At 47.5% G+C, this 27,076-nt stretch overlaps 1 protein-coding gene across 3 annotated transcripts in view; it reads right to left on the bottom strand.

Annotated features, from left to right (window-relative positions):
* Window positions 1-26,214, bottom strand: part of LOC147725630 (uncharacterized) — a 118,474-nt gene extending 92,260 nt beyond the window's left edge. Inside the window, exon 1 of one of the 3 annotated variants that reach the window (XM_086964322.1) lies at window positions 26,079-26,214. The gene's annotated coding sequence lies outside the window, so the exon portion shown is untranslated. Of the gene's footprint in view, window positions 1-25,990 lie in introns of all 3 variants that reach the window. The other 2 variants (XM_086964323.1, XM_086964320.1) reach the window with 2 other exon arrangements.
* Window positions 26,215-27,076: the final 862 nt, after the last annotated feature.

Raw genomic sequence — 27,076 nt, 5'->3', positions numbered from 1 at the left:
ACTTGTGGAAGACCAAGGGGTTCGAGAAGTGGGACCTGATAGGTATCAGTAAGGTGGGAAACCTCTGGGTAAAGGACCGTATCAAATCATTTGAGGCACTGAAGACAGAGTTCCAATTAAATGATAGGGAATACTTTCATTATCTTCAGATCCGCCATGCCTTGAAGTCTGCTTTTTCAGAGGGTGAGAAGATCCCGGAGTCGTCCCCGCTCGAGTATATGGTGCTAGACGGTCATGTGCAGGACAGTACTATCTCATTGGTCTCTAAAAAACTAAAAACAATAGGGCTGACCTACTGGTACAGCTCCGGGACTTATGGACCCGAGATGGCTTAGAATTGGACGGCGAGGACTGGCAGTCGGCGATCTCTTCTCCTAAGGAGGTCGCGATTCCGGCCCGTCTCAGGTTAGTGCAGCTCAAGATACTCCACAGGACCTACGTTACAGGCCCCCGTTTGGTTAGAATGGGATTTTCTGAGGATGGTTTGTGTAAGCGGGGATGCGGGCTGGTTGGGACATTTCTCCACATTCTCTGGGAGTGCCGTGATGTAACTGTTTTCTGGAATGGGGTGCATAAAATGATGGAGGAGGCCACGGGTATTGCTCTTTTGCCCGAAGCCAGGCGCTGTCTGTTGAATGTGTGGGAGCCAACAGATCACAATGCTGCACAGATCCAGTGGGTGACCCTGGGAAATATGATCGCTAAAAGAGACATAGCGCAGTTATGGGGGTCCCAGAGGCCACCCACAGTTGATGCATGGAGGGAGAATATGGATTGGGGGATGCTTAGGGAGAAAACTGTTTACGTAGCTCGGGGGCGACCCCGGAAGTGGAATGAGATATGGGGTCCCTGGAACAGTTACCGTGGTGACATTTGCACTCCCCCCGTGACAACTGACACTGATGCTCCACTCTCCCCTTCGCCCCACGTTTCTACCGAAGTATTATCTTAGTGACGCACTGCTTTGTTTCACCCCGTCTCCCCCCCCATCACATTGCCGATTGTAAATGATTCTGTACGTCCTGTTCCTCCCTCATTTGAGCTGGTATTCTGTAAATGTTCCTTATTGCCTTGTTTGTTTATAATTTTTAATAAAAAGAAACCAAAAAAAAAACAAATGGTTTGAATCATTCCTACAGAATAGAACTCAGATATTCCTAGTAAATCAAGCACTTTCACCTGCCTGCCCAAACACAATAGGAGTACCCCAAGGATCTACTTCATCTCCTTCCCTGTTCAACTTGTACATCGAACCCCTCACTGAAATTCTGCGAAATGCCAAAATATCTTACCACATGTACGCGGAATACATGCAGTTATACATCAAGACCGCATCACTGTAAGACATTACCTCAATGAATAAGGCCCTCAAATAACGCTAAAATGGCTAACTATCAATCATCTCAAGTTAAACACAAATAAAACAGAATTCATACTGATCTCGCCTCAAAAGAACCAATTAGAAGTGAGGGAATGGTCCAAAATGATCACAGCGTTAAATTGCACCCCCACACTAGTTGACACGGCGAAATCACTTGGAATCACACTGGATGAGAACCTAGACATGAAATCCCACATTAAAGCAATGGCAAAAAACGCCCGTTTTCATCTGAACTATTTGAGAAAAATGAAATCATTTTTAACAGAGACGGATCTAAAACTAGCAGTACAATCACTGGTTATCTCAAGGATCAAATGTGGATGTAGAACGCTAGCAGGACTACCAAAAATCTCCACAGCACCATGTTAAGAATGACAGGAAGGTCCACACATATAGTAGTCTCGTCAGGTAGGTTTATTCATGAGCAGAGACAGCTTAACAACCACCAACTGCCCGCAAAGGCAGTCCAGCTCCAACTGACCCAGAACGGAGTCAGAACATTCCACATTCTGGAAGCTTGCGTGCTGGGACGCACGCAAGCAGCATACAACACACCTCCCCCCCCCCCAAATACACAAAAAAAAAAACAAAAAAAAAAAACTAAGAACAAACATAATCTTTCATTTTTGCAGGTGGACGCGGGACACGTACACTCCTTCTGGGAACCACGTCTGCAGCTCTATGCACAGACTCATCTTGAGCCACAGATCCCAATTCAATGACATCAACTAAACCATCAGAGTCATTGGAGATCTCCTGCGGCCCAAGGGTGGTGACAACAGGTACATCAGAATTAATAGGTAAAGACGCCTGTGAGTTTTGCATAGTATTGAAATCATCTAAAAACAATTGATCATTATCCTCAGCATAAGAATGAGAAAAACATTTCCTAGTATTCTTTAACAACTTGTCAGATCTAACAACAGAGACACGTCTGAAATTCCAAATTTTCCCCCCTTCAACACGTACAGCCTTACTAAATACTTCAATCACTCTAACAGGATCCGACCACCTAGCCCAATTCCTGGCAGATGAATTACCAAATTTCACACGCACAAGGTCGCCAACTTTGACCTTGTGGCGTGAAACGCTTTTCACAGAACATTTACCCATTTTCTCTTGATAATTTTTGACACGTTCACCCATTTCCTTTGCACTGAAAGCAGACACAACGGGGCCATTGGATTTCAACCACCAAGGTAATAGCTTGGATCCAGGTTTGCGACCTCTTAGTAATTCAAAAGGGGAACACCCCGTCACCGAATTAGGTGAAGTACGATATGTAAGCAAGGTGGCACATAATGCTTTTCTCCAATTCAAATCATTTCTGACCGCTAACTGAATGGATTCTTTGACCACTCTATTAAAGCGCTCGGTCTGGCCATTAGCTTGAGGATTATAATTAGAGACCCTCTTGTGAGATATACCATGTTCTTTAAAACATGTTTCAATCTCACTGCTAGTAAACTGCGTTCCATTATCTGAAATAATCTCAGAAGGAAGGCCCTCCCGACTAAAAACATTGTTAAGGAAATCAATGACCTGCCTGGAGGTGATCCTTTCAACGATTTTGACCTCTGGCCACTTCGAAAAATAGTCAAAGAGAACTAAACCGTAAACCTCCTTGCAACCAGGCAAATTCAAAGGACCGATGATATCAATCCCTAACCTTCTCCATGGACCTTCAGCATACTCAATGGGAGTGATAGTGGAAGACAAAGGTTTGACACTCTTATCACTACTGGAACAGGATACGCAATCCCTGACCCATCTATCCACAATGGCATCTAAAGAGGGCCACCAATAGTACTCCCTAAGCCTCCTCTTGGTGGTGGACATGCCCATGTGACCCTCGTGAGCAATCTTTATTAATTTTTCCCTGACTGACACAGGAGGAATGATCTTGTCACCCCTGGTTATAATGTTATTAAAACACATGAGCTCATCCTTGACTTTAAAGAAGGAACTTATTTCACCCGTCAACTTCCTTTCTTCAGGCCAACCACATTTAAGATAAGAAATGACCAAACCCAAAGTATCGTCCTCAGACATTGCTTCCTCCCAAGAATTTTCACTGATGACTTCTGTATCATCCACATTAATGTCTTTCATAGTGTAAGCCACGTCACACTCATCAGAGTGTTCAACCTCGTGATGAGGTAAAGCTAACCTGGACATGCAGTCAGCATGCACATTTAGTCTTCCGGGGATATACTCCACAGTGCATCGATACTCCTGTAGTTTGGCCGCCAACCTGGCCAAACGGGCTGTTAGAATCCTACCACCTCCCGCAGCCAACATACTCACTAATGGCTTGTGGTCGGTACGAAGTACAAATTTAGTGCCCCACAAAAATTGTCGGAAATGCTGTGCTGCCCAGGTACACGCTAACAACTCTTTTTCAATAGTTGAATAGTTACTCTCAGCACCTTTCAATGTCCTAGAAGCATAAGAGATAATACTTTCTTCACCCAAACCTTTCTGCATCAGAACTGCCCCCAACCCAGTATTGCATGCATCAACTGAAACAATACATCCTTGACCCACAACAAAAGGTTTCAAGAAAGGAGCAGAACAAATTTCCTTTTTTAACACATCAAATTGCAGTTGCTGTTCATTACCCCAAACACATTTTTCATTTTTTTTTAGTAACAGACGAAGTGAAGCCACTTTTGAAGCATAGTTCTTTACAAATTTGCTAAAGTATTCAGTTAAACCCAGAAATGAAAACAATTGTTCCTTATTGGTAGGAGGAGGGGCCTTTGAGATACTTGAAATATGATCGAATTTAGGTTTTATCCCTTCCTTGGAAATCTCATGTCCCAGATAATCTACCTTTTCCTGTCTGAATTTGCACTTAGCAAACTTGAGGGTCAGACCTTTTGATTGTATCCCTCCCAATACAGCCTTAAGATTCTTATCATGTTCTATCACATCACAGCCAAAAACCAAAATGTCGTCCTGGAATGCGATAGCCCCATCACATCCATTCAACACTTCCTTCATCAAGCGCTGAAACACTGATGCGGCACTGGCCAGGCCAAACGGCATCCGTAAATAGCGAAACATACCCTCAGGAGTTACAAAAGCTGTAAGATTCCTAGAATCCTCATGCAAGACAACCTGGTGGTATGCACTAGCAAGATCTAAAGTAGTGAATACGCTTGCACCAGAGAGAGTGGAAATAAGCTCATTGATTTTGGGTAAGGGATGCATGTCAGACCATATCTCTTTATTAAGGCTTCGAAGGTCCACACATAGGCGGAGCTCGCCATTGGCCTTCAAGGACAGAACAATGGGGGAAACCCAAGGAGAAGACTCGATAGGTTCAATGATGTTTGATTTAACTAAATCGTCAAGAATCCCTTTCATTTTGCTACGATAGGCCAAAGGTACATTCCTGACTCTATGCCTTACAGGTACCGCTTTGTCCTTAAGAATAATCCTATGTTTGAATTGGGCATACTCTCCTAACTTCCCATTAAATACTTTTGGGAATTCCTTTTTGATGCTATCTACAAATTCATTGTCACTCGGGGCAACCATGCAAACAGGCCAAGGAATACTTGGGTCAATATATACAGGGGGTGAGGCATTGGGATCTAATTTAATGCCCATCTCTTTCTGATGGGGCCAGCCTAAAAGCGACTCCCCTTTTTTTGCGATATATATTTTAGCTTGAGTGAACCTGTCTTTAAATTCAACCTTTGCCCAAAAATACCCAATTAATTCAATCTTGTGCCCAGTGTAGCTACCAGGTTTGATATCGGGACAAGTGAATTCTCTATTAGGCCACAATTCTTCAAAGACTTCTTTCCCAATTATGGAGTACCATGCACAGGAATCAACTAACATGGAAACCTCCCTACCATCAATGTGAAATAAGGCAGAAGGAAAGCTTTTGCATTCGTCAGAGGATATACAAGAAATACAGTTGAATTCGCTAAATTCTGCTTCAAACTCCTCTTCATCTACAGAGATACAATTAACTTTTTGGGGTGAACGACACATTTTCCCAAAATGACCTGTCTTTTTGCATTTTACACAAATCTTATTAAGAGCAGGACAACTTTTAAAATTCCCCACATGGTCAAAACTCCCACATCTATAACAGATAATGAAAGTGCGTCTATTATTAAACCTGTTTTCCTTCATGGAACCTTCATTAAACCTGTTTTCTCTCATGAAACCTTCTCTTTTGAAAATGGGTACACCAGATTTCTTTTGAAAAGCTTGACCTCTCACGACAGAAACTTCAGGTACAGCTTCTTGAATCTTTACTGAAACACCCTGACTCTGACTTCTTATTTCAGACACAAACTTTTCTGACTGTTCGATCCCTTTGGCTATGTTGACTACTGCCTTCAGTGAAGTCTCCGTTCCTAACCACAATCTTTCCTGTATCTTCTTGCTCTTAGTCTTCATCATGATCTGGTCCCTAAGCACCTGTTCATAGTTAATTGTGTCGAAAGCACAGGAACCAGCTAGAGCACGTAATGCAGATATGTAGTTCTCAATAGATTCGTTTTCCTTTTGCGCTCTTGAGTAAAATTTAAAACGTTCCATTACTGTGTTCACTTTTTTCCCAAATCTTATGGTAAGTTGCTTTACAGCAATTTCAAAAGGATCTGTGTCAGAGCTAGAGTCTTCCAAAGGAGGCAAATCCGATAACTCCTTTAGCCCTTGGCCACCTAAAGACAAACGTAGTAAATCTAATTTCCTTTTTGCAGAGCAGCCTTCCTCCTCTAAAACACTGACATAGGCCAAAAACATGGGATACCACAAATCCCAATCCATTTTTGGCTCTCCTGCCACTGGTAAAAAATGCGGTGGAACCATGATATTTGCCATGGTTGTTGGAGTTTCTTTACCAAATAAATAAACAAGCTTCCTTTTTTTTTTTTTTTTTTAAATAAAAAAATAAATAAATAAATAAATAAAATTCACTTTTCCTATACGTGGATTAATACATTTAACTTTACACTACACCATTGTGTAACTTAAAGTTGTTACAAACGTTTTCCCATGTAAATATATGCTGCTCAGCAAGCTCCTCAAACTTTCCCAAACCAAAATGGCCGAAAACAAAGAAGATGTGAAGCGTCACACCCAGAATGCACTGCGAGAATTGACGATTGACTGGTGACCTGATCGTGACGTCAGAGCAGCAGGAAGAAAGAACACGGTGAACATCGACGTTCTACTGCGCAGATAGTTTTCCGATGCGCTCGAGCGTTATCAAGTGAGTTTTTATGCCACAACGTTTCTATTAAAGGTTCTCTTCCCGTGTAGTAAATTTCCCCTTTCCGTGTGGTTTTTAAAGGATGCCAGCCGCGGGTGCCATCAAGTGCACTGACTGAATTCCGCCGCTGAAAACGGTCATTGCGCTCGCTCAATATTCAAATTTTAAAGTTAGTCCTACACTGCCGCAGGTGCCCTCAATGCACTTTTAGCCTTCTTTTACCCGCCGCTGGCGCTATCAGTGCGCATTCACACAATTTTTAAAATGGAATAAAAGTCTTACTTCCAGTTGGCTCGCTCGTGAACGCTGCGCTGCTCTCCTTTCAACCTGTAGACTCTTTCTTTTCACAAGGTTGCTCCCACTGTCGCCAGTATGTTAAGAATGACAGGAAGGTCCACACATATAGTAGTCTCGTCAGGTAGGTTTATTCATGAGCAGAGACAGCTTAACAACCACCAACTGCCCGCAAAGGCAGTCCAGCTCCAACTGACCCAGAACGGAGTCAGAACATTCCACATTCTGGAAGCTTGCGTGCTGGGACGCACGCAAGCAGCATACAACACACCACTAAAAGCATGCCTCAATGCAGCAGCAAGACTTATTACAGGAACAAGGAAATTTGACCATATCACCCCTCACCTGAAAGCTTTAAACTGGCTACCTTACGAAGCAAGAATACAGCTAAAAATGGTATGTATCACACATAAAGCGATTCATTACAACACACCGTGATACCTCGCCCAGAAAATAGAAATCTCAGGAGGAAACAGACCTGCACGGAGTGTCAAAGATCTGTTGCTGAGACCACCTATCTTTAGGAAGAAAAAAACCTATGAGAGGGCGTTCTCCGGAGCGGCACCCAGAATCTGGAACTCTCTTCTACCGAGCCTCAGAAAAATCACAAACACTACAACATTTAAGAGGGAAACCAAGATATTTCTTATGAGTAAATTCCTTCCATAGGCAAGACTTTCCTCCATCTAAAACTTAGCACTGTGATGATCATTGTTTGATAATAACTAGGGAAGTATATAGAAATACACCAATGATATGATGACAATGATGCCAACCCTGGGTCTGGAGAAGATAGTGACCGGATGAAAAGCCACTAAATTTATTGATATCGCGGAATGTGCCAATTTATCTATATATATATTAATCAGTCCCTAACAGACAGCAGAGCATTATATATTCATGTTGAAACAAGTACCGGTCCTTATTTACCCCTATATGGGTTTACCCCTATATGCAGTCATATGTTATATTATATATGTTGTGTTTTATAATCTGCCCCTTTTGTTGTTAAGCGCTCTGATACCCAAGGGTCATGTTCGCGCTATAGAAAACTGTTCAATAAATAAATAAATAAATACACTCAAATCATCACTGTATTTAGTGGGTGCCTTCAGGCAATAAACTCAGGGCTTTTGCAATTTTAGAACAAATTGAGCAGAAGCACGTGCCCCTTGGTGATGGATTATGGTCACCTGAGAGTAGGGCTTGGTGTGTAAAAGAAGGAGTGCAGACTCCGAAGTTCTGCTCAAAATCCTGCAGCTCATGCAATAAAATGTTGTTGTGCCAAATACAAAAGCTGCATAGACTTGAATCCACTTCATGCCTCTTTAGTCCACCACCAGACACTTCCTGTTTCTTTATCTCACTCTTGCAGGTCCATGATTTCTCCTTTGTTTTCTGGCTTTCTCTTCCTCCATTTTCTAACTACCTTTGTTCTTCCCTCTCTTGCTCTAGGTTAGGGGGCTTCAACCCTTTTAACAGTGAAAGCTACTTCGGATCAATGAAATTAACCCTGAGCTACTACTTTATACTAACTTATGCACTCTTGAAGAACGAAAGGAGAGAAAGAAAGAAAAAGGAGAGGAGAAAAGGAAGAAAGAAAACGTGAAAAGTAGGAGAAAGATAGGAGGTACAGAAACCAATGAAGAGTAGGAGAGAATAACTGAAGGCAAGAAGAAAAGGCAATTAGGAATAACGGAGGAAAAAAAAGAAAAGGAAAGGAGGGACAAAAAAAAGAGGAAGGAAACGCAAGAAGGAACAAAGAAAAGGAACAAATGTGATATGGAACCACTGAAAGAAAGAACAAAGAGGAGAGAAAGAAAGAAGAGAAATAATACAGTAGAAGAGAAAAGAAACAAAACAGAGAAGGCATGAAGGTGAGTAAGAAGGAGAGGTAGGAAAGAAGGAAACAAACATGAAAATGAGAGGTAACAAAGATACAGAAAGGAGATTGATAGGAGACAAAACACGCATTTACAATGCAACGGTCTCGCCTTTGCAAAAGTTAAAGCTATTGGCAATGTAAATGACAAAAATGTTATGTATGTGTTGGTTTTGAAAACAGATAAATAAATGTCATTGTCATTTACAATGCCAATAGCTTACTCTCGCAAATGTGAGATCTATTGCATTTGCACACACACACACACAGAGCCACACACACACACAGAGACCCACACAGAGCCACACACACACACACAGAGACACACACAGAGTCACACACACACAAACACACAGAGCCACACACACAGAGCCATACAGCCACATACACACAGAGGCACACACACACAGAGCCAGACACTCACACAGAGCCACACACACACAGAGACACACACACACACACACAGAGAGCCACACACACTCACACAAAGAGCCACAAACACTCACACAAAGAGCCACACACTCACAGAGCCACACACTCACAAACAAAGCCACACACTCACACACAGAGCCACACACTCACACAGAGAGCCACACACACACACAGAGAGCCACACACACAGAGCCACACACACAAACACAGAGCCACACACAGAGCCACACACACACACACACACACACACAACCACACACACACACACAGAGCCACATACACATGGCCTCCTGAATGTCTGGCATAACGGACAATCCAGGCCAGACTGGCAGGCTACAGCTGTCGTGCTGTGTCGATAGAGCCTCCAAAGTGCATTTTTGGGGTGTCTTTTTAATTGCACAAACCTCCTGGACGCAGACATGGTGAATCCCATTCACAAGATTTGGGGTTGGGAGCTTCTCAAATAGATTTAAAGTCCAAAACAGTAAAACAGCACCAACATCATCATTACCTGGACCTTCATGGCTTTGAAAAAAGGAGAATACATGATACCACGTGACTTCCATGTCTGAATCACACATGCATCCTGTATGCGATTCTAATGTAATTCCCATTGTGTTACGAAAACGGACAAGGTGGGCTTGATGGGTCAATCTTATCTAGCAATGTGTGCGGCTAGAATGACGTGCTTATTTCTTGAATCACCTGCATGACTAGCAACACAACACAAGGCTCTGATTTCAGGTGGTCAGACAACACATGGGAGACCTCTCCAAACCCCTTCGATCTCAGTGTTTCCCCCCACAAAAGCACGGCCTGTATGGGAAGGTGCACAATTTACCTCCCAAAACGACCTCACAAGGGCACATGGGGAATCCCAAGCACACACACACATAAAACAAAACAAATCCGCGGCTGCAGCGAGCAGCTCCGCTGAGTACCAGTCCCAACACACGGAAGGCCGCGGGTGTAAACACAACAACACGAAGGGGTCGAGGAGGGGCGCTCGGAGGTCAGTTTCACTAAGTGAAGGAGCGGGGTGACCAGGGGTTCATGAGGATCTCCCCGGGCAAAGCCCAGACCTCCCGACGGATCGGAGGGGGCGGTGGGAGAGCACGAGGCCTGCCAGGGGCTGTCAGACCTCGGTGTGGGCTAAGGCCGCGCTGCGGGGTCCCTCCCCGGCTCCCACCACCAGCCTGAGTACCTTGTAGAAGGCTCCGTTTGAGCCGCGCACTTCCACAGTTAGTTCCTCCATGTTGGAATCGCAAGGGCCAACGGAAAGGATTTCTAGAAAGTTTCTGCGTGAAACTGAGAGTAACGAAAGAGAGATCGAAGCGAAGGAAGGAGGGAGGGAGGGAGGGCGGTCCCTGGGACCGGGGAGGGAGTGAGTCATAGAGGACAACCAGGAAGCCAAGGAAACGGCACAACATGCAGGCTGGCTGCGACAGGAACGAAAATAGACGTGGCCCGGGTAGAATGGGCACCTTTCTGTACGAGCTGTTTTCGGTGACGTTACAGAGAACAGGTGCGCTGCCTGAGGTGTTCATAGTGCCAACCTGTCAGAGTTGCACGGATGGTGGTAAAGCAGACTAGGCGTTAAGGCAGGGAGCATTTAACAGTGCAGGCACTGAAACTCGCAACAACAATTGGTAAACCCAAGTGGTGTGGCGGCACTTTTCTCTTTTAGCCCCGTCCTTTTCAGACTGGGCGCCCCGACTTCATGCTGGGGTAAAAGGTTCCTTATCTTCTTTATGGGGCCATCCGGACCCATAGAGAAGATAAGAAACTTTTACTTCAGCAGTAAGTCACGCCCCCCAGTCTGAAAAGGACGGGGCTTAGATAGAAAGAAGAACGTCACTAGGACCTCTTCTCCAATGGCTGGCCACCGTTTAGGAAGCCAGCCAATGGAGAAGAGGGGCGGGGCTTAACCTCGCTAGTGATGTTCTCTCTATCCCATTTAGTCTCGCCAGCTAGAGCATGTGCGATACAATGCAAAAAAAAAACGATACATGCAGAGGGAAAGAAAGACAGTAAGAAGGCAAGAATGGAAGAAGTAAAGTAGAAAAAAAGGGGATGAGTAAAGTAAACAAAGTAAAGGATGATGGAAAAATGAAAAAATAGAAAAGCAAAGAAAAATGAAAGGAAGAAAAAGGAGGAAGGAAGGGACGAGAAATCAAGAGATTGGAAGTAAGAGCGAAAGAGAAAGATGAGAGGGAAAAAAGGAGGTGAAAGAATAGAGGAAAAGAACAGGAATGAAAACAAGATAAAACAAAGACAGAAAGAACCAAGAAAGGAAACTTCATCTGCTGATGTAATCTGACAATCATCCAAATATTTTATAATTCACTAAATGAAATAGAAGTTCATAATATGTTCCAGGTTGGAGGCTTTCAAACAGAGTGCTGCTTTCAGAGACATGTATTAATGACCAGCCTTCTTCCCAGGCAGCAGCAAGGAATGAATGAATGAATGATTTGAGCCTTGTATAGCGCAACTTAGCCCGTGGGCGTCAAGGCATTGTTTATTTAAGAAGCAGGGCGCTGCAAGCTGCTCTGTCACCTCACAAGACTGGTGCACAGGGGTTTAAAGTGCAGCATCAGCCAGGAGACGACAGCATACTCCTAGACTCAAATCACAGGCCGTGGGCTACCGGTAGCTTGTGATCGGCCTATTGGCGACTCCTGCTTTAGGTAAATGTCAGCGACAGAAAAATATGTGCCGGTCCCTAACAATGAGGGCCAGTGGCCGCCATGGCAACCACCAGCTCAAATTAAGCACTGCCTGAGAGCTAGCTCAGGTTTCTTGTGCCTACGCTGTGGAGATAGCTCAGCTATGGGAAGCCTGAACGTATAATGTATACCTCACCAGAGACATACCTCTTCCACCTAAATCAAACGCCTCTATGATCAGTTTCTTAGAGTGCATTGTAAGACACACATAGAATTTGCTTTTACTTACGTCTTGTATGTTTTTTCTCTTGGGTGGTCTCTAAGCAGAGGCAGTACACCAACACTCTTCTTGTGTAGAAAATGCATTGCTGTGACCTGCTTCTACAAACCACAGAAGGATGGCAGCAAAATGCTTATGAAGGTTTATTCTGCAGCCAAACAAATCCTTGGTCTGGAAAAATCTGCATATAATAAGTTACCAATGCAAACACAGTGCACAATTAAACACACTATGCTGTGCACTACTTGCATCAGTGGTACAATGACAAACTGACCGCCATGCTGCCTGCCTGATGTCTCTCTTGTGCTCCATTCAAGATTGTCCCTTTCTGCACCCAGGACAGGCTACTGCTACCATTAGTACAGACATTTAGGAGCAACCTATATAGAGAATAGCTGCAGAAATGGCTAACTAATGTGCATTCTATTTAGCACATATGCCTGCAGGATTTAAAAACAACATCGATATTTTAGTGACACGTTTTGTGCTGTAGGAGTCAGAGAATTAAAATAACAACTGCCATTAAGAACCTCAAATCCAGTTACTGCTGGAGTGAGTTCTTTGCAGGACATTGCCAATAAGCCGCACACTATATGTGTTCAGCAGCTTGAGAACCTACTGCATACTTCAACACAATTTGTTGCAAAGTTATTCCAAGGCAACTACCTTTGTTGCCATCTCTTTTGACCTGGTACTTTCTGCAGGATTGTAGCTCAATTGTTTCATAAGAGAATGGCTCAATGTGGGGGCTAGCAACCAATATTTTATTTTGATTTGGGATAGTGCAGAACCCTGGCAGAGAAATGAACAGGTGGGAAAAACTGACACATGATTGGAACCCCTATATTAGATCTATGTAGGAAAGATAGATGGATTAGGTATCAAGCCTGTGTCTTGCCGGTCACTCTTCCCATACTCAGGAGCATGGGCCCACCAAACTCAAGATTCTGAGACGTGTGTACACCCGAGTGCAGCCTCCAACACGCGTGTGCAACTCCTTGATGAGCAGATTGGTAAACAGACCTTTCATCAGCAGTCAGGCAGGAGTTCCTGTTCTACATACAGATGGAATTAAAATATTTCATGAGCTCAGGGTCATTTCACAGAAGGAATTGGAAAAGGGGTGGTCGTTTAGAAATAGGCTGGCGAAACCTGGCTCTAAAGTGCTTCATACTTAAATCTGTAGAAGCCGCGTTTAGTTGTCAAATCATTCATTCACCTTTTCAAAGATCTCCGTCAGTGTCCTTTTAAACATTGTAAGATGTAAGAAAACGTGTTTTTTGTAATTGTATCGGGCTTGACCGGTATGTTTAAAACGAACAGACGATCACTTTAGTTTCTTTAAGGATAGCTCTGCCCCACTGTTTGACATGTTAGTCCCACCTCCATTGTTAGACCCTGGTTTGACTGAAAGTGCACAAGCATTGATTCTTGTGGGACTGGAAGTGTACCAAAGACAGACCCACGTGAATATGGAAGTGGACCAAAGACAGACCCACGTGAATATGGAAGTAGACCAAAGACAGACCCACGTGAATATGGAAGTGGACCAAAGACAGACCCACGTGAATATGGAAGTGGACCAAAGACAGACCCACGTGAATATGGAAGTGGACCAAAGACAGACCCACGTGAATATGGAAGTGGACCTATGGAAGTGGACCAAAGACAGACCCACGTGAATATGGAAGTGGACCAAAGACAGACCCACGTGAATATGGAAGAGCGCCAAAGACAGACCCACGTAAGCCTGGAAGGGTACCAGAGATGCATGCTTGTGAGACTGGGTGTGCACCAAGGACAGAGCCTTGTGAGACTGGAAGTGAAGCAAAGATACACTACTCTGAGACTGGACGTGATCAAGGCAGAGACGGCACAGGTAGCACACAAAGCGTGCGATATAGGTCACAAATGTTTGGAGAAGCGAAACAGCCTCTCTACAAGAGGCCACCTAGAGTTCTTGGAAGGAACTCACAGTAGCTACTATCAAGAGTGACTGAGAGTTCGCGGATGGGGTAGAGGTGGGGCTGGAGTGAACTTAGAGACGTGAGAGACAGTGGTTTAGGGGAAGTGACCCTTACTTAAGTCAGACTGGAATGTGTTACAGTGGCTGCGTGTTAGATTGTTGAAGACCAGTCTTTTAAGAGTCTTTGAGGAGGCCAAAGTCAAAGGGAGCAGCCATCGTCTGATATCTTTACTTTGGAAAAGACCACAGTAGTTCTTAAACAAGCATTTACAATGCAATAGGTCTCCCAGCTTTAAAGTTTGAGCTATTGGCATTGTATATGACAATGTGTTACATTAATTTGTTATCAAACTCTGAATTGTTGTATAAAGATGGTAAATGCTGCAAGAAAAAGCAGCACTGAAATTGATAGCTTTCGCAATCGCTATTGTAATGAAGCTGAACAGGCAGGGACAAAAGCATAGTCATAACAATCGATTTAAAAAATAAATGAAAAAAAACACTCACTGAAAGTCTGCTTTCGATTCTGCGACTGTCCGCAAACCCAAAACAACGGCCTCCTCCTCCCCCGAGGGCACCTCACCACGCACGAGTACAAAAACAAGCATTTGCAGTGCAATAGATCTCGGAGCATTAAAGTTTGAGTTATTGACATTGTGTATGACAATGCCAATATTTTTTAACTTTTGCAAATGTGACACCTATAGCATTTCTATTGTAATTTGTGTTGTATTTACGGGACTTAGATGTATTGTTACATCCTGTTGGTCATGTAGACATTCCTGCCCTGAACCCTTTGTTCTAAGATTTGAAAGGCATCTGCCTGCCCCGACTTACATGAGAGTGGTAGGAAGCGTGGTTAGGTAACTATACTGTACATTTATATAGCTCTCTCACAGCTCCGGGAGACACATGTTTCCAATCTTGAGCCATGTTTACAGCAATGACAGCCAGGCCTGGCTCTCACACTCTGTCCCAGTGCCTACAACTAACTGTAAGGAAATTGATGTTGCTGTGCCGTGATGTCTGCAGCAACACCGAGCAAGTGACTTTATCATACCATATTTCACCCATATGATACATTAAATTGTCATTTTGGGAAACTATGGCAAAGTCAAAGATAACATGGTGAGTGTCACCACAAACGTAAAAGAGTGACTAGAAACAAGCATTGTGAGGGCGGGAAGTGTTCAGCTGCACAGTTACACAATTGTTTTACAGTACGGTCTGTTTGCAAGGTTACTAGGTGAGTGCCCTTTGATTTCAGCTGCTTCAACATCTTACAGTTTTTCATTGCATTTATATATATATATATACACAAACATCATAGAAATAAAAGTCAACGCCTGTAGGCTCATAACTGCCAAGGTGATTGTTGTGTGTGACATTTTCATAATTTCAGGATAATAATGAGTGACATTTCAAAAACTATGAGTGACACATTCTCATGAGCAAAATCAAGCAATGAAGATGAGGGAAACCTATAATTATTAGAAATTACGCCCATCTGAGCAACGAGAAACTCTAATCAGATCTTACAACTGCTGCAAAGTGCCAGAAATGGAAGGGCACTAAGATGTGAGAGAGGCCGCAGCGTGGAGCCTGAGCCTGCCTCACTGAAGCTGAACTCAACTTTGCACAGACAGTGACTGCAATGCAGAGCTCAGCTGTACATTTGCTTACAGTAGCAGGGCTGAATGATGAAATCACAATTAATAGGTAAAAGATGTGCGACAATGTTAGACGGACCGGGAGGGTCGGCCGAGGTTACGGGGAGAGGTCTCCAGGGAGAGCCGTCTCCAACGACTGTACAGATAAGTAACTTCCCCCCCACAGACGGACACCACACAAGGTTGAAGGTTAACGAGACTTTATATGCAATTCTTAGGTTACGATGATGGATACAAGGAGGTCTGGACTCAGGGGTCCCCTCGGTTCTAGTCTCTGGTTTAGGAAAGGGGTAGCGGGACAGTCTTAGTTACCAATGAGTACAAAATAGCTCTCAATCCTCGAGCTCGGCGTTCTAGATGATCGGGCCGTGGAGGAGCCAAGCAGGTCCCGAGATGGATGAAGGAAGGACGACGGTCCGCGGCGGAGCCTGCAGGTCCCGGTGGAAGATGACGGTTACAACGGTCCGCGGCCACGCCAGCAGATCCCGACGACGATGAAGGATGAAGGTTACGACGGCTGTGGCAGCGCCAACAGGCAGGACGATGGTGCACAGGACAGAGCTATGGCAGCGCCAGTAGTCCGTCCAGGATGAGTTCCTCTTTACGTCTCTCGACTCCAAGATACAACTGCCTTCCTGCTCTGGAGCTGCCCCAGTTATAGGGCTGGCGTGCTTTGATGTCCGGACCCTCGCACTTGGAGGTCGGGAGGTCCGGGATGAGGGAGTCCAGACACCCAGCAGGGGGGTGGAGCCAGCGCCCGGGGAGGCGATGGGCGAGCGGCACTTGGTGGGGGAGAGCCATCGGCACCTCTTTCTCCCATTGACTTGCCAAGTAGCCCGCTCACCTCCTGGGTGGAGGGTGGTGCCGGAATGTCTGAGGCCGGGCCAGGCCCAGGGTTGAGGTCGATCGGGGGCCAGGCGGCCTCGTGGTGGAGTGTCCAAGATGGCGCCCCAGGCTGGGCGCGTGGGCCGGCAGTGGATCGGACCCACGAGGTCGGCAGGCTCGAGGGCAGGGGTCCCTGAGGGGACGGAGGACGTGCAATGGTGGTGTGTGGTACTTGCGGGACTGGGCTCAGGCCTGGTTGGGCCGGGGGAGAGCGGCCCTTCATGTGGCCTGTCCAACATGCGTCCCCCCCAGCTGAAGGCGGGGAGAGTTACCCATCCTCTTGGGGACTCTCCTCGTCGAGGCGGAAAAACCGGGACAGGCCATCCGCGTTGGCGTGATCTGGCCCAGGCCGGTGTTCGACTGTGAAGTCCATACCTTGCAAGGAGATGGACCAGCGTAGCAACTTTGGGTTCTCCCCCCGCATATGCATCAGCCATTGCAGGGGTCGGTGGTCGGTCTGCACCCGAAAGTGGGTGCCGAAAAGGTAGGGCCGGAGCTTCTTGAGGGCCCATACCACAGCGAAGGCTTCCCTCTCTATGGTGCTCCAGCGTTGCTCCCGTGGTAGGAGTCTCCGGCTGATGAAGGCCACCGGTTGATCCGCTCTCTTTCGTGGTCATTGTGACTTCGTCGTGGGGTGAGCTACTCTCTGTACGTTTATGCGGTGATTCGGATCGCGCCGCTGGCCACCAATGTTAGACGGACCGGGAGGGTCGGCCGAGGTTACGGGGAGAGGTCTCCAGGGAGAGCCGTCTCCAACGACTGTACAGATAAGTAACTTCCCCCCCACAGACGGACACCACACAAGGTTGAAGGTTAACGAGACTTTATATGCAATTCTTAGGTTACGATGATGGATACAAGGAGGTCTGGACTCAGGGGTCCCCTCGGTTCTAGTCTCTGGTTTAGGAAAGGGGTAGCGGGACAGTCTTAGTTACCAATGAGTACAAAATAGCTCTCAATCCTCGAGCTCGGCGTTCTAGATGATCGGGCCGTGGAGGAGCCAAGCAGGTCCCGAGATGGATGAAGGAAGGACGACGGTCCGCGGCGGAGCCTGCAGGTCCCGGTGGAAGATGACGGTTACAACGGTCCGCGGCCACGCCAGCAGATCCCGACGACGATGAAGGATGAAGGTTACGACGGCTGTGGCAGCGCCAACAGGCAGGACGATGGTGCACAGGACAGAGCTATGGCAGCGCCAGTAGTCCGTCCAGGATGAGTTCCTCTTTACGTCTCTCGACTCCAAGATACAACTGCCTTCCTGCTCTGGAGCTGCCCCAGTTATAGGGCTGGCGTGCTTTGATGTCCGGACCCTCGCACTTGGAGGTCGGGAGGTCCGGGATGAGGGAGTCCAGACACCCAGCAGGGGGGTGGAGCCAGCGCCCGGGGAGGCGATGGGCGAGCGGCACTTGGTGGGGGAGAGCCATCGGCACCTCTTTCTCCCATTGACTTGCCAAGTAGCCCGCTCACCTCCTGGGTGGAGGGTGGTGCCGGAATGTCTGAGGCCGGGCCAGGCCCAGGGTTGAGGTCGATCGGGGGCCAGGCGGCCTCGTGGTGGAGTGTCCAAGATGGCGCCCCAGGCTGGGCGCGTGGGCCGGCAGTGGATCGGACCCACGAGGTCGGCAGGCTCGAGGGCAGGGGTCCCTGAGGGGACGGAGGACGTGCAATGGTGGTGTGTGGTACTTGCGGGACTGGGCTCAGGCCTGGTTGGGCCGGGGGAGAGCGGCCCTTCATGTGGCCTGTCCAACAGACAACATGACACTGCAGCATTGTTATTATTTAGAAGCTAAGGAGGGCGGGGGGGGGGGGCTAACAGACAAACATGGCATACACAAATTAGGGAAGCTCTCCCTCTGCGCCCTTAATATTTGACCACATCTGCCCTGCAGAGACACACAAGGAACAGAAAAGACACAGCATATAACTGCGAAAGATGAAGCAACCACAAATTAGCAAGTTTTGAACCATAGTGCATCGGAGGGATTTGGAGGATCGGAAACCACAGGCCCGCCTGATTGGAGCTGGACACGAGCTGATGAGCCTGGAGCTCTGCAGATCCTGTGAGGGAAACGTGAAGAATGGGACCTGAGGGGGGACTGGCGGCCCTTCAAGAAGAGACCACGTGGCCTGCTTCGATCGGGACCTGCTCTCAGCACTACGGAAGGTAACATATGGTAGGTAAGCTGCAGCCAAGTGGGGGACATGCAAATTAGAGCTGTGCCCTCTGCAGGAGTCAATTAAGTACTGAGGGAAGCGGGCTGGCACAGGTAACTTTCAATTGGGTGACCCTGTGGGTCATGGTCTGAACTGCATAGTGCAATAGTCTAGCGGTGTGATGCAGTGAGAAGTGCTGGAGAGTGACCTCATATGCATATTGGAATAAATCTGCTTTGAACATGAACAGCGGAACAGAGGAATTGGGATGACAATGGCAGTGACTGGTGGCCTACATCTTGGGTTAGGCTGGGAAATCGCGACCTGCTCATCAGCCTAAATGGTGCTGCTTGACATTATCTAATCACGGGCCTCTACCTGACCCCATTACAATAGTAGTGCACTAGCCCACATAAAATATATAAAAATAAATAAAATAAATAATACACCTCTACAGCTGCTACAACACTGGGCCAGGTCAAGTTGACATGCGAGGAGAGGACCGGAGGCAGCCGATCTCTTAAAAGTTTTATAGCACAGAACGTTTATTATGCGAATGTGCAGACTGTAGGCAGTGTAATTATGCAGAGTTCAACGGCTGTAACTCACTTTGCAGGTTAAATGATGATGCGCTCAATTTATTAGAAGAACCTAGTTGAGTGAGACTTACTGTAGGTCAGCGAACGAGCTCCCGGCCGGATAGATGGTAGGAGACAGCTGCGACGTCATACGAGCAGGCAGCACGGCTGCGGTCCAGAAGCCTCAACATGAGCCTGACTCGACCAGTAGTAGCGTTCAATTTACCCCCAGGTTGCACTGGACTGTATTAGGGCGAGACAGCGGCTGCCATGGTCCAAATCATTAGGCCGCACTGGGCCCCGGCGGGGCCTCATAGCAGAACGCATTGCGAGCTCGGGGGGGGGGGCGCCTCCTGGCTGAGCTGGCTGCCAAATTTAAACTGTGCCGTGGCAGGGCCTGCCTAGAGGTGTGTGTCCAGCTGACCTCACCAGTAACTACTGGGCGAACGACGAGCATGCCACTGGCGCCGCCCGCCTTCAGTTCCCTCATTACTCACTCTGGGTCATGTCACTCGTTTCCCCACTACATGTCTGTGCTCTGTGGGATTGGCAATGCACCCCTGTGGCAATGTGAACGCGCCGCGTTCAGAACGCGGCCCGCGGGGGTTATTGCCGCGCTGCGCACAACAGAAGACAGTCAGCACCCGGCGACTCCCTGCGCGCCTCCGTTCGACTTCGAGGCCTGCGCACGCAATGCTGCGCTCATGTACGCCTACGAAGGGAAGGTGCCGGCCGGGGCTCGATCGTTGGAGTCTTTCCCCTCTGACCTCGGGGGTGACCTGGTCGCGCACGCACCACAGCACCACCACTATGCTAGGAGGTGATGGTGCATGCGCTGCAGGTGAGCTTGTTGCTTGCACTTTTTCCAACGCCGCCCCAAATGAGTGCCGCCTGGGGAGGTCCGCCCCCCTCGCCCCCCCTAGCTACGCGGGTGCTGACGCATGCAACCGTCAGGGAGGACACCCACGTGTGAGGAGGAGCGGCCAGGGATCGAACCGCGGGCGCACGCGCCCACGGAGAGAAGCCGCGCCCACGGAGAGAAGCCCATGCCCTAGAGAGAGCCCCGCGGTGGCAGCTGAAGACCGGAGTAGCGGTAAGTGGCGGGCGGGGGGGGGGGGCGGGGCGGGGGCGCTTGGTGCACGTGTGTGTGTGTGTGTGTATGCGACAGCAGGGGTGAGTTCTTTTTATGTGGGGGTGCATGCGTGCATGGGCGCTCGTGTGTGGAGTAGCGGTAAGTGGCGGGCGGGGGGGGGCGGGGCGGGGGCGCTTGGTGCACGTGTGTGTGTGTGTGTGTATGCGACAGCAGGGGTGAGTTCTTTTTATGTGGGGGTGCATGCGTGCTCGTGTGTGTGTGTGTGTCTGCGTATGCGCATGCGCATGCATGTAGGGTGTTGGAGCTTCCCAGGAGACGGCAGCTGAGCGTGTTCGCGCGCGCGTGGCCTACGCCGATCGCCTTTGCGCGCGGCCTGTGCTGTCTCCTGGGAAGCATAGTCAGCAACAAAAGATCTCCTGGCGGACACAGCGCTGACGCGCTGTTAAACGCCAGGAAACCTAAAAAGGAATACAAATGGCCAGTTTGAAGGAGAGAATCAATTGTGCAGGAAGTATGGGGTCACAGGCGGGTCAGGGAGCACAAAATATTACAGCAGAGGTATCCAGTTTAGGTGCAGAAACACGAGATCTAAGCCAGGTTGCCTCTAACTCTTTCCTTTTGTCTCTTTTGTTCTTTGTGCATCTCACGTTTCACTCTTTTGCCTCTGTTCTGCTCGTTTTCCACTCATTCTTTTGCTTCAGTTCTTCTGTTCGTTTTCCACTTACTTTTTTGCCTTAGTTGTTCTGCTCATTTTCCATTCCTTCTTTTGCCTCTGTTTGCCTCTGCTGTGCTCTTTTTGCCACTCACTCTCTGTCCCTATTACCTTTCTGTTCGCTCTTTGTTCCTTCGGCTCTTTTGCCTTATTATCTTCCACTCAGGTCAGTCGTACTACCACCATTTTTTTACATCATAAGGATTTTGAAAAAGGTCTTTCCTTATATCCTGCCGGAACTGCACCAATCAGTCCTCATTGCCCTAGTCACCTCGTGGTGGGGTTACTGTAACGCACCATACTTAAAATAAACAGTTCTTCCCTGAATAAACTTCAGGTTGTACAGAATGGGTCTGCCCGACTTATTTTAAATATCCCCCAGCGGCTTTCGGTCACAGATGGGATCCACTCCCTTCATTGGGTTCCAGCTAGGAAGCAAATCTCCTTCATGGCTCTGTGTACCGTCTTTTTGGCTTTGCACAAGAAGGGCCCTGGTCAACTGAATGGACTATTTCAGTGGTACACACCTAGTAGGTCTCTCAGATCCTCTCACCACAAAAAAGTTGTGATTCCCAGACTCTGGAAAGAAAGATGGGGAGGGCGTTCCATTTTGGTTGCCGCTGCCAAACTGTGGAACACTTATATCTCTGAAGTGGACTCCCACATGTCATTTAAAAAAACCTACGTAAACCTGGCTTTTTTCCAATATAGATTCCCTGATACTTGGTAATTCTGCTCTGCTGACTAGTCTGTCTCGCCTCAGTGCTTTGGTACCTGAGAGTTTTAGAGTGCTCTGTAATATATATTATATCATAAATCACTCCATTTCATTGCTGCCCCTTCCTGTGCTTTTTTGTCGTCTACGAACTGCGCAACCCCACACTCCTCCCTTGTTCCTTGCCTGTCCTTACAGCAAATCCTCCAAGACCAGCTCCCTACATGTCCTTCCTGTGCTCCAGATAAGCCCCACAGACCACCCACTACACTCCACTCCCTTACCAGGACCTCTTTAATTCTATCCATCATCCCCTTTTGTATCGCTTTGTTCGCCCTAAGTTGGCAGGGTATGTTCAGACGTGAGTCCCTTGCTCACTTTGCCACTGGATTCAAGCTAGCCTGGCTGATGACGGCTGAAATGCCAGAAACCGGTCCCAGGAAGCTTGTTTCCGGTCCAAGGAAGACATGGCTTTGGCAGTTCGGGCTGGACTGTTCCCATGAGGCACAGGCTCAGACTGATTTGCATATGGCCATGTCTGAACTGGGGTGGCGGAGTGAGCTAAAGAATGGTGATGGATTAAACCCAGATCAGTCGACTGGGGGCGAGTGTTTGATTTGCTCAAACGCTCTGTCCATCATCCCCTTTTGTATCGCTTTGCAGCACACAGCTGGCAACCCGAAAGCATGTGAAGGCAAGTTTGTAGGTGCCTAGACCGCATCCTCTTCCTTGTGCAAATATGGCTGACTGCGGATTCGGCAGCTGAAATTGCTACAGCCGCCCCGGAACGAAACAAGATCGTACAACAGGATCACCAACAAAAACTTGAAGGAGGAATTGCAATCATCTTCAAAGAAACCATTAGCTGCACAGCAGCCAATGAGAAAACAACCCCCTGCATGGAGTACCTACACTTCAAACTGTGATTCTTGCCAACGTTCACCCTGAATAGAACCCTCGTCTACCTCCTGCCTAGACCCAGAGCCAGCTTCATCAACAACATTGCAGACTTTGTCGCTCCTCTAACCATTGGTGAAAAAGCCTACAACTTACTTGGAGACCGCAATTTCCACCTGGAGAAGCAGAATGACCAAAGCTCAGCACCAATCTTCGAAAGCCTGGGAAATTTCATACTAACTCAACATGTCACTGGACCAACACATTGTGCAGGACACATCCTCGACACGGTCTTCACCTACATGAAAATCACCAAAGCCACTCTTCTCCTCTAGACCGACCATGACAGCATCCACTTTCAAATCAACATCCCTCACCAAATGAAACCCATCGCCACCAGCCAGGCTAGATGTAACTAGAGTTGACTCACAGAATCAAAATGGACGCACACCATGTGCATGAAACAGCCCAACTTCACTGACAACCTAAATTGTGACATCAAACAGCTCGACCAATGGACCACAGATTGCGCCAACTTCCCAGCTCCACGCAAAAACAACAACCAAAAGAGAACCAGGAAGCAAGCGAGTTGGTACACCGATCAAAAACACTGCAAACAACTAGAGACATGATAGAAAATAAATTTCAAAGAATACAGAAAAAGACAAAATTAAAGCAACACAAACGCTACCAACAACAGTTCAGAGAAACCAAAAAGGCCCTAGTAGAGTGCATAGAAAACAGCACCAACAGATGCAAAGAGATCTTTCCAATCATCAAAGACTTCATCGCACCAGCTTCCACCACAAACAACATTAATCCCTCACAAGATGTATACACCAACCTACCAGAATTTTTCAGCAACAAATTCTGGCCCACAACCAGACCCCACCAACCTTGCTGACAGCCTATCCATTGAAGATCTTGTAACACCCTGACCGCTTGGATAACAGCCACCACGGAAGAGACAGCAAACAGCATGTGATCCATCTACTCCTGGTCCCAGACAGCTCCCTACCCCACCACATCTTCAACATAAGCGCCTATCCAATCAGCGAAGTTCTTACCAGCATCCTGAACTCACTCACTATTGCAAAGTTCTAGAAGACCTGGAAACACACAGAGGAAAACGTACCACTGAAAAAACCTTCAGCTGATCCCACCCAGCTAACAAATTATAGCTTGATCTCCCTTCTTCCCTACCCAGCCAAAGTAATGGAGAAGATTATCAACAAGCAACTCATTTGGCTCTTCAACATGCACCAACTCTTAGACACCACCCAATCAGGCTTCGGAGCCTACCACAGCACTGGAATTGCCCTTATCACAACAATCAACGACATCAGGATGATCTGTGACTGAGGAGGAACAGCGGCGCTCATTCTGTACGACCTACGGGCAGCCTTCGACACGGTCACCCACCCAACCCTCATTAGAAGACTTCATGGTCATCCAAGGACCGGCACTCAACTGGAACTGATCCTTCCGTGCAGAAAGAAAACCAAGAATCAGCCTTCCACTTTACACATCGGAAGCCAAGACCTTAATCCATGGATTCCTCCAAGGATCATCTCTCAGTCCAACAACTACATGACCCTACTGGCAGACCTCATCAGATCGCGTGGCATCAACATTCTTTCATACGCAAATAACACTCAATTGATATTCTCCATGTCGGAGAAGACCCCTACAATGAAAAACTGTGTCACCATCAGCAAGTCTGCTGTGGTCACCTGGATGAGATCCAACTGCCTACAGCTCACAGACAAGATCAAGTGGTGATCATCGGCATCGGACTCCACCTGGCGACCAGAAGATCTCGATCCCACACCAGTCCCAGCCAACCACACCAGGATCCTAGGAATCGATCTCGATGACATACTCGACATGTCAGCCCCGGTAAACAGAGACCCCCACCTGCTTTCACATCATGAGGATGTTATGGAAAATCTTCAAGTGGCGACCACGGAACCAGGGAAACATAAACACAGGTCCTGTTTACCAGACCAGTAGACTCGACTATGGAAACACATTCTCTGCGGGAATCACCAAACGGCTCCCGAACAGGCTCCAAACCACCCAAAATCCTGTAGCAAGACTTGTCCTCACTCCCTGCTGCACCACATGTTTACACACCTCAAGCGACTTCACTGGCTCACCAGATACAAGAGCAGTCAAGTCAAACTACTCGCACACATAAACAAACCCTTACACAACATAGGCAGGTCTACCTCAACCGCCGCATACACTTCCTCCACCACTCCAGGCACCATAGATCTACCAGACGCTCAACAGCACAGGTACCCCGCAAACACAAGAACAGAACTAGATGTCGCGTCGTATCTCACATGTCCCCCAAAGCCTGGAACAGCCTGCCTTAGCACATCAGAGCCGCCTCATCGGTTCTCATTTCCGCAAGTAACTTAAGACCTGGTCCTTCAAGTGATCTCCACCAGGTAGGGCACAGCCTATCCACCTGCAAAGCGCCTTGAGACCCCTGTGGGTGATTAGTGTGCTATACAAATAGGAATAACATAACCTCCCAGAGATAAATTAAAGCAACATCCGCAGTCAGTGCTCATCTTGAAAACCTGAGTTGAACCCGGCTCTCGAGGACCGACCTTGGACACCAGGGGGTTAGAGGACACACAATCAGTGAGGTGAGGGGTGATTTTAGGGTGGGACTGATGGAGTTTAAGGAAAAGAAAGAGGAAGGGATGGAATTTACTTAATAGCAAATGCATTTTGGGATTTGCCCTCCGGTTTCATGGAATGACCTCCCCCAACTCATCAGCGCTTCACCCTCACTTTTGGAGAACCCCCCGCCCCACCCCCCATACTCATCAGAGCTTCACCCTCACTTCTGGAGCGCTGCAAGAAGCGGAGGATCTGGATCCTCGCATAAGCACCTTGGGGACCAAACACCTGCCCAAGCGCCTAGATATCCTCTTGGGTGATTAGTGCGCTACACAAAGCAACATAACATCTCAATCGGCCAAGCTGAGAAAAAATACACGCTGCAGTGGTGTTAGTAGAGCCAGTTTCTGGCTGGAATTGATTGGCCAATGGCCATCCTAATTTCGAGCGAGTGCTTTAAATATAACCACGTCACTGATGTGGTAGGAAAAAAACACAACGCCCACCTTTAAGAGCAACTCTGTTCTAGGCACAACGGCTTCACAAAATAGCCATGTGCAGAGAAACCCCCCGGAGGAGAGAGGAGCTACTCACGGGCCGTGCTTCCGGGATCGCCGCCTCCGAGGCTGTCAAAGTCTCCTCTCCCCTGACTTCCTGTGCAGCACGCCCCGGCCCCCCTCCCGCGGAGGAGGGAGGGAGGGATGGGGGCAGTCCTAGACCTGGGCTGAGAGCCAGGGATGGGCCATGAGCAGGATTGATGCTGGAGCAGGGAGGGCAGTCCTTGTCCTGGGCTGAGAGCCAGGGATGGGGCAGGGAGGGCAGTCCTGGCCCTGGGCTGAGAGCCATGGATGGGGCAGGGAGGGCAGTCCTGGCCCTCGGCCGAGAGCAAGGGATGGGCCGTGCTGAATGAAGCCACAGCCTCTCTTCGCCCTGTGGCATTATCATGCTCCCTCCCTCTGTTTATGCAGTGACTGTGGGGTGTTTATTTATTTATTTATTTATTTATTTATTTATTTATTTATGCATTTTTATATAGCGTGGACTTTACCCGAAGGCGTCAGAGCGCTTCACATTAGGAACAGAAATGAAACATAATGAGAAACATTACAAAAGAGCAGATTACTAAAACATACGTTACTTACATAAGGTAATAGTGCCAATTGTGAGCAAAACAAAAAACATGAGGTAGTAAAAATTGTGAGCAACCAAAAATACATGAGGTAGTAATGGTAATAGTGACAATTGTGAGCAAACAAAATACTTGAGGTAGTAAAAATTGTGAACAACCAAAAATACATGAGGTAGTCAAAAGTGCACAAGAGGAAAAGTGACAAGTGTGCAGTTATAAGAGAAAACAGAGTATAATTTGAGGTATAATACTGCAATAAGTGCTAGGCACAAGAACAGGCGTTACGTAGGTAAGGTGGCACTTGTGCAAGTACCAGTGTGTTTGGCCAGGCGTGCGTCCCGCAGAACGAAAATGGGACACTGCTTTGTTTACTTTCTGAACTATTCATTGCATGATGAGTTAGTGTTAGCAAGGACTCGGAGGATATTGGAACAACTGATGCATTCTGGGAGTTGCAGTCCTG

The sequence above is a fragment of the Lissotriton vulgaris genome, chromosome 3_2 (assembly GCF_964263255.1).
Source record: "Lissotriton vulgaris chromosome 3_2, aLisVul1.2, whole genome shotgun sequence".
Lineage (NCBI taxonomy): Eukaryota > Metazoa > Chordata > Amphibia > Caudata > Salamandridae > Lissotriton > Lissotriton vulgaris.
Note: the sequence above shows the minus strand (reverse complement) of the source record. Positions and strands in the feature narration are given on the sequence as shown.